Source organism: Artemia sp. Qi Xiang Cuo, chromosome 4 (assembly GCF_049724085.1).
Source record: "Artemia sp. Qi Xiang Cuo chromosome 4, ASM4972408v1, whole genome shotgun sequence".
NCBI lineage: Eukaryota > Metazoa > Arthropoda > Branchiopoda > Anostraca > Artemiidae > Artemia > Artemia sp. Qi Xiang Cuo.
Window position 1 is genome coordinate 19,288,089 of NC_142797.1, and position 8,566 is coordinate 19,296,654.

The following is an 8,566-nucleotide window of genomic DNA, read 5'->3' on the forward strand; positions in this document are numbered from 1 at the left end:
TATCTTTTTATGCTCAAAATTCAATTAGCATTCCCTTTTTCTGCTATAATTCAAATATTTGAATTGAACTTACATTGAACAAATTTCTTTCAATGGTCCTATAGTCAAATTTAAATTGATATTCAAGAAACTTCAAACTACCGTTGAAGTTCAAACCGTGTTGATTGATATAGCCTATTTACGGTGAAAATTACATTTTTTCTACTGATAAGTATATAAATATTAATAATTTCAACAATTTGTTTGAATTCAATAAGCAAGTCAAAATTTCAACAGAAAAATTGGATGTTTGTTTGACTTGTTTGAATTCAATAAGCAACTCACAATTCCAACAGAAAAATTGGATTTTTTTCTGACTTGTTTGAATTCGAGCAAAACATTTTGTTGGAAATAATTTCCTTTTATAATGCAGCTTTTTCACTTGAGACACTATACCAAGGGTGCCGTTTTTAGTGCCATTTGAACTTGATGATGGTGGAATTTATATGAAAGACGTAGATATGTGCAATACCTTTTATATGAGCTATAAAAGATCTACCAACGATGTTCTGGTAGCCTGCTAGTGCCACCCTTTGAGAAATAGCACAAAAAGTGCCATTTTAGTGCCATATGGCACTTGCAGATGGCAGTATCTATAATAAGCACGTAAATATCAGAAATAGCTTTTGAATGAGCCATTAAGAATCTCTTTATGATGTTCTGGTAGCCCGCTAGACCTGTTGAAAAGAAAAGAAAGGGAGACAGATCAGTGCTACCGATGCAAAAACGTGATTTTCCTTGTTGTTCAGTGAGGGGACTGTAACTTCCCTGTACAAGATTTTGACCATGTTGGTTCCAATGGAACACTTTTCATTTTGATATGACGCCATTTTCGAGGGGTGTGAGGCTTTTTTTTTCGAAATCAACATAAATTTCTTTTCGCAATAAACTTTTACTTTTAAGACGAACCGAAATAATAGTTAACTTTCCTGAGTCAGTGTCAGATGGAATTTTTTTTCACCAGATAGTTTTTTTTTCAAAACGTGTTTTTTAATTTTTGGTTACTATGGGCTGTGGATCGTTCTTTACTAGGTTGCAGCTACCGCTGCAACCATGATACCTTGCCGGGGTATGCTTTAAAAAAATGAGCCTAGAAAATAACTGAAAAAAACAATAACGGATACCGATACCGATATTCCTCTTACGATACATATGATACAAATGTGCGCGATACCAATTCGCCCGATTCCACATAAAGCTCTTCCCCAGGGACTATGAAGGCACTAAGCATTATCAAAACCATCTCTATTGAACCTTTGAACTATGTTAAACAAAATGGCTATCTCAAAAGTTTCATTGGACTAGCTTGGGGGGAGGGGGCCTGTAGGGAGGGGAGCTATTTGCCCTCTAATCTTTTTGGTCACTTAAAAATGGCACTTAAAAATTTGATTCCCTGTCGAATGGCCACCCCTTAGCCCTTCTAGAAAAACAAAAAAAAAACAAAAGGGAAACAGATCAGCGCTACCCATGCAAAAAAGTCATTTTCCTTGGTGTTCAAGGTGGGGGATTGTAATTATCTTACAATAGGTTTTCGACCATGCTGATTCCAATAGTGCAATTTGACACCATTTTCAAGGGGTTTCAGGCTCTTTTTCGAAATCACCATAAATTCCTTTTCGTAATAAACTTTTACTTCTAAAATTAACCGAAGCAATAGTTACCATTCCTGATTCAGAGTCAAATTGCAAATTTTTCTCGCTAGACAATTATTTTGAAAACACGTTTTTCAACTTTTGATTACTATGGGCTGTGGTTCGGTCTTTACTAGGTTACAGCTGCCGGTGCAACCATGATACTTTGCTTATAAACAAAAGTCTGAAGAGACCAAAAGAAAAGAAAAACATGACAAATACACTGTGCTGCTTTGCGAAAAACCAATTAGTGTTTCCGTCTTCGCTCCTTTTGCTGCTCATTTGCAAAGGTGGTAGTCGCACGCTTTTATTCTTTAAATTTCTAAGAGGATTGAGGAGTAACCCCACGTAATAAATCACTAGCCAATCGGGATTCGACAAAAGAGTAACCGAGACATTAACAAACGAATTTGAAGTCATTAAAAAGCTGAAAGATACAATACGACAAGTGAAAAACGGAAGTCGGATGTCGTCGTTTATTCAGATGTCCCAGAAAAGGTAAAGTCAATTTATGGCTCTGTCAGCACGCGAAAATATTTTAAAAAGCCATGACAAGGGGACAGGCAACTCGCTTTGTGACGACTTTGAATCAGGGTTGTCACTTGTCTCTTTGCAAGAATGAATTTCGTCGTATCGCCTATGCTAAAAGGTGCAAAGAACCAAGTTTTTTATCTTTTTTTTTCTTTTTTTTGAAGGGTTGAAAGGGGCTTGTTATTACAATATTAAAAAAATATTTTGTTGTCCGAAGTTAATAGAATTGTGGTTTGGAGAGAGTTCGAATTATTCTGGAGGGAATGCTATTGAGGCTCTGAATACGATTTTTTTTAATACTCATTATATCAGATTTAATGGCTTTTTCAGCATACGGAAATGTTTTATAAAGACGTGACAAGGGACCAGGTAACTCGCTTTGTAGCAACTTTGGATCAAGATTGCCACTCGTTTCTTCGATATAGTGATTTTGTCGTATAGACTATGCCTAAAGGTGCAAAGAATCAAGTTTCCGAATTATTTTTTTGAAGGGTCGAGAGAGACTTGTTGCTACAATATTAATAAAATGTTTCCTTTTTCGACGCTCTTAGGATTCTAGTTTGGAGAGAGTTCGAATTATTTTGGAGGGAATGTTATTGAGGCTCTGACAGCATTTTTTTTTTAATACTCATCATATTACTTTAATGGCTTTTTCAGCATACGGTAATTGTTTATGAGGGCATGACAAGGGGACAGGCAACTCGCTTTGTTGTGACTTTGGACCAGGGTTGTCACTCGTTTCTTCGCTAGAACGAATTTTGTAGAATGGACTATCCCAAAATGTAAAATAGAACCATATTTTTGGATTTTTATTTTGTTTGTTATAAAGGGCTTGTTATTGCGGTCCTGACAAAATATTTAGTTTTTTGACTGCTCCCACAATTCTGGTTTGGGGAGAGTTAAAATCATTCGGGAGGGAAGGTGACCGAGACTCTTACTGCAATTTTTTTAAATAGTCATTATATTTGATTTTACTGTTTTTCAGCTTTTCACACTTTTTATGTCACGGTTCAACGTTGCAACACTGACGAAGACATGGTACTGCTCTAAAAACTTCCTAATTTTGTAAACCAAATAAAAAATCTTAGAAAGTCGCAGTTTTCAGGTATGAGCAGACCTGAGATGGGTCCAGGAGATTTTTATTTTGATTCTTGGCGTTAAACCCCCCCCCCCCGGCGGTTACCCCCTTCCCCCGGAAAATACACCCTGGAAAATACCCCCTCTCCAGAAAATACCCCCCGCCGAAAATACCCCCCCACGGAAAATAAACCCCGGAAAAAACCCCACCCCCCGTGGAAAATAGCGCTTTCCAAATTTGAGAATTGTATTTGAGTTTATTTTTTTTAATTTCTGTAGGAGAAAAGTAGAGAGGCCTCATGAGCTCGTGGCAGTACAAAATTCGGTTATCAAAAGAATGTATCTCGTGACAGTACACCTAATATGGGCATAGAGTCCCTAGGGAGAAAGATTGCGTAATCGGTCAATGACCTCTTTTTCCAAGATCGATTTATTTGTTGTTTCTATGTGTAATAACTCCGGGACGAAGGTTGCACATGCGCATTGAATTCTAACGGGAACAATGTTATTGATCTAGGACTCGAGGGGGAAGTGAATTTCCGAGAACTTGATTGCATAATCGAGGGGAAGTGGATTTATGAGAACTTGATTGCGAAATCGAAAATGTTCTCTTTCTTTTCTGGTTAGGGCTATTTCTGAGAAATTGATTGCGTAATCAAAGTGTGTCAATGACCTAAATTTCCAAAGGTGTTGATGTTGTTGTTGTTGTAAGTGCACGCTCTCAGCGAATGTCAAGGTCGATGTTGTTATTGTTGTTGTAAGTGTACGCTCTCAGCGAATGTTATGAGTTTCAATGTTGTTGTTTTGGGCAAGTGCACGCTCTCAGCGAATGTCAAGGTGTCAATGTTGTTGTTTTGGACATGTACATGCTCGATGCAACTGTTATGATCCAGAAATAGTATTTGTTGTTGTTGCTCGAGCCAAATGTTATGAGTTTCCAGGAAACCGTTAGATCACGTGTTTCCTTCTCAGCCAATCAGAGGGCTTGCTTACATAACAATTCGACCTTGGGATTTTGTATATAACGGGCATGCAATGTGATTAAATTATCAGAAAGTATTTTGACACAATGGATAAATTTGATGAATTAGAAGCCTTGGCAACTTCAATTTACCATGTAAGCTCCGTTTTTATTTTCAAAATAAAAATATTTTCCTTGGTCATCCTCCAGTATATTTAGGTATATACCCCCCCCCCCCTCAAACCTAACCACCTCGCAATCTTTATACTCGATGGAAAACGTAAAATATATTCTTTTACCCTCAAAACCTAACCCCACCCCATTGTTTTACAATCAAATTCTCGCAAATAGAATTAATTATCCTTTCGAAAAATTTAGCTTTTCCATATTGTAATCTTTTCTCTACATGTGATTGACACTGTTGCTATTAAGCGTTCTGTTTTGACATAATACTCCAGTGCGAAGCCTATAATTAACTGTCACCCCTTTTCCTGTCTGTATACATTAGCTGGTTTTAGGCAATCGAGGTTTTCAGTGCTTTTATGTAATTCAGTGTTTGTCTGAAAATAGCGGTCAGCTAATTTTGTCTGCAAATTAGCAATAGACCTAGGGTGGGTTAATTTTCCTAAATTTAGGGGAGGGGGCGTGAATCCGTGATTTTTGTTGAGGAGGGGGTTAGCACTTTTAATAGTGACAAAATAAAAATGAAAAGATAATTGTTTCTTACTTCAGTGTCTAACCATTTCTCTTCGAAATTTAGCGATTTTAGCTATAACAATTTTCCTAAATTTAGGGGAGGGGGCGTGAATCCGTGATTTTTGTTGAGGAGGGGGTTAGCACTTTTAATAGTGACAAAATAGAAATGAAAAGATAATTGTTTCTTACTTCAGTGTCTAAACATTTCTCTTCGAAATTTAGCGATTTTAGCTATAACAATTTTCCTAACGTGAGGGGCGGGGGCGAGAAGCCATGATTTTTGTCGGGGAGGGGGCTAGCACTCTTAATAGTGACAAAATAGAAATTAAAAGATAATTTTTTCTTACTTCAGTGTCTAATCATTTCTCTTCGAAATTTAGCGATTTTAGCTATAACAATTTTCCTAAATTTAGGGGAGGGGGCGTGAATCCGTGATTTTTGTTGGGGAGGGGGATAGCGCTTTTATTAGTGACAAAATAGAAAATGAAAGATTGTTTTTATCATAATTGTTTTTGACTTCAGTGTCTAACCATTTCTCATTGACATTTTAGCGATTTTAACTATAACAATTTTCCTAAATTTAGGGGAGGGGGGGGCGTGAATCCAGGATTTTTGTTGGGGAGGGGGTTAGCGCTTTTATTAGTGACAAAATAGAAATGAAAGATTGTTTTTATCATAATTGTTTTCTACTTCGTTGTGCGAAAGTAGAAGTGACGCTATAACTCGTGAAAGTACACCATATATTGGCATAGAGTCATTAGGGAGAACACGTGGTTAATGGAGTCAATAACCTAAATATCAAAGTGTGTAAACAACAACAACATCGACCTTGACATTCGCTGAGAGCGTGCACTTACAACAACAACAACATCGACCTTGGAACACCTGTGCTGTCGACCTCAATTCACCTATCGTGAATCAATAATTCCCCTTAGAAACAACAAATTAATTCCCCTTTCTTGACAGATCAATCAACCAATGACATCATCTGTCAGACTTTAAAAATTTTCGCCTAGAAACGATTCTCCAGGAATAGATCCAAGTCATTAATGTCATTGCCTCGGAAACAACTCTTTTGGTCAAACTCCAAAGGATATTAATAACCAAAGGCCATGGAAACAATTCTCCAAGAAACATCTTAGCGATGAATTATTTTAGCGCGGGAATCAGGTTTCTTATTAATTTGAAATGCATTAGCGCAGAGATGCCAAAAACAAAAGGAACACGCTGAAATTACTTTTAGGGATTATTTGGGCTAAACCTTTTTAGACAGGCTATTGAACTATTTCGGCGAAACAGTTAGAGACATTTTGAAAGAAGATTTTAGGAAAGGTTTTAGAAGAGAATTTGAGGGTGAAACTCTGTGGTCGTTATAATACACAAGTTCCATTTGAACAGTGTTATGAGGTCCTCCTACCCCAACCCCGAAGGAAGCCCCCGGTCCTCAAAGGCCCCCCAAGCTCCCCAAGGGCCACCGGCGCCCCCAAAGGCCCACCCAGACCCCCAAAGGCCATCCCCGGGCCCCCCAAAGGCCCATCGAGCTCCCAAAGGACCAACGGGGTCCCAAAGATCCTCCACCGGTCCCCAAATGTCCCCCAGGCCCCCAACTGCCCCCCGGGACCCCCAAAGGCCCTCTCTGTGCCCCAAAGGCCCGCCCTGTGCCCCCAAAGGCCCTCCCCCGGCCCCCAAAGGTCCCACCGGACCAGAGAAGCGCCGCCGGGATGCGCCGTGGGCCAGGAAAGCGCCACAGGATGTGCCGCAGGGATGCGCCGCGGGTCAGGAAAGCGTCGCAGGGGATGCGCTGCAGGGGGGCACCGCAGGAAAGTGCCGAAGGATGCGCCGCAGGGATGCGCCGCAAAAAAAAGTAAACTAAAAAGTAAAAATTTCGAAATGTTATCCCCCAAACGCCCTCCTCAGACCCCCAAAGGCCCTCCCCTGGTCCTCAAAGGTTCCCCGGTCTCCCAAAGGGCCAACCAGCCCCCAAGGGTCCCCCGGACCCCCAAAGGTCCTTCCCCGGTCCCCAAAGGTCCACTGGGCTCCCAAAGGCCCTCCCCCAGTCTCCAAAGGTCCCCCGGGCTCCCAAAAGACCACTCAATCCTCAAGGGCCCCCGGATCCCCAAACGCCCTCCCTGGGCCCCAAAGGTCCTCCCCCGGTCCCCAAATGTCCCCCAGGCCCCCAACTGCCCCCCGGACCCCCAAAGGCCCTCCCTGTGCCCCAAAGGCCCTCCCTGTGCCCCAAAGGCCCTCCCCGGCCCCCAAAGGTCCCCCGGACCAGAGAAGCGCCGCCGGGATGCGCCGTGGGCCAGGAAAGCGCCGCAGGATGTGCCGCAGGGATTCGCCGCGGGTCAGGAAAGCGCCGCAGGGGATGCGCCGCAGGGAGGCACCGCAGGAAAGCACCGCAGGGAGGCACCGCAGGAAAGCGCCGCAGGATGCGCCGCAGGGATGCACCGCCAAAAAAAAGGAAACTAAAAAGTAAAAATTTCGAAATGTTATCCCCCAAACGCCCTCCTCAGCCCCCCAACGGCCCTCCCCAGGTCCACAAAGGTCCCTCGGACTCCCACAGGGCCAACTGGTCCCCATAGGTCCCCTGGGGTCCCAAAGGTCCTCCCCCGGTCCCCAAAGGTCCACTGGGCTTCCAAAAGACTACCCAATCCTCAAGGGTCCCGGATCCCCAAACGCCCTCCCTGAGCCCCAAAGGTCTTCCCCCGGTCCCCATACATGCACAAAAAAACTTACACACACACAAAAACTTACACACACACACAAAAACTGACACACACACACGAAAACTTACACACACACGCCAAAACTTACACACACACGCCAAAACTTACACACATACACACAAAAACTCACACACACACACACACACACACGAAAAATTACACATGCACACGAAAACTTACATGCAGACAAAAACTTACATCCACAAAAAAAATTACACACACACAAAAACACAAAAATTACACACACACACACACACGAAAACTCACACACACACGCCAAAACTAACACACACACAAAAACTTACACACACACACACACACAAAAACTAAAAAAAAAAAACAAAAAAAAATAAAACACACACACAAAAAAAAAAACACACACACAAACACACACACACACAAAACAAAAAAACACAAACAAGAAAACATAAACACACAAGAAAAAACTAACAAACAAAGAAACTTACACAAACACAATAAAAAACAAACAAACACTTATACCAAAACAAAAACACCAAACTTAAAAAAAAAAAATAAAAAACACAAAAAAAAAGAAAAAAAAATAAAAAAACACAAAAAAAACTTATATCAACACAAAAAATCATATACACACAAAAACTTACACACACACACACACAAAAACTTAGACCCACACGCAAAAACTTACATGCACACAAAAACTTACATGCACACAAAACTTACACACACAAAAAAAATAACACACAAGCACAAATAATAAACAAAACAAAAAAAAAATTAAAAAAAAAAAAAAAAAAGAACTAAAAAACAACACCGAATACTAAAAAAATCAAACTAAAAATATTACACAAACACAAAAAAAAAATAAAACACACACACAAAAAAAAAATTAAAAATTCACACTAAAAATTAAATTCAGAAAAAAA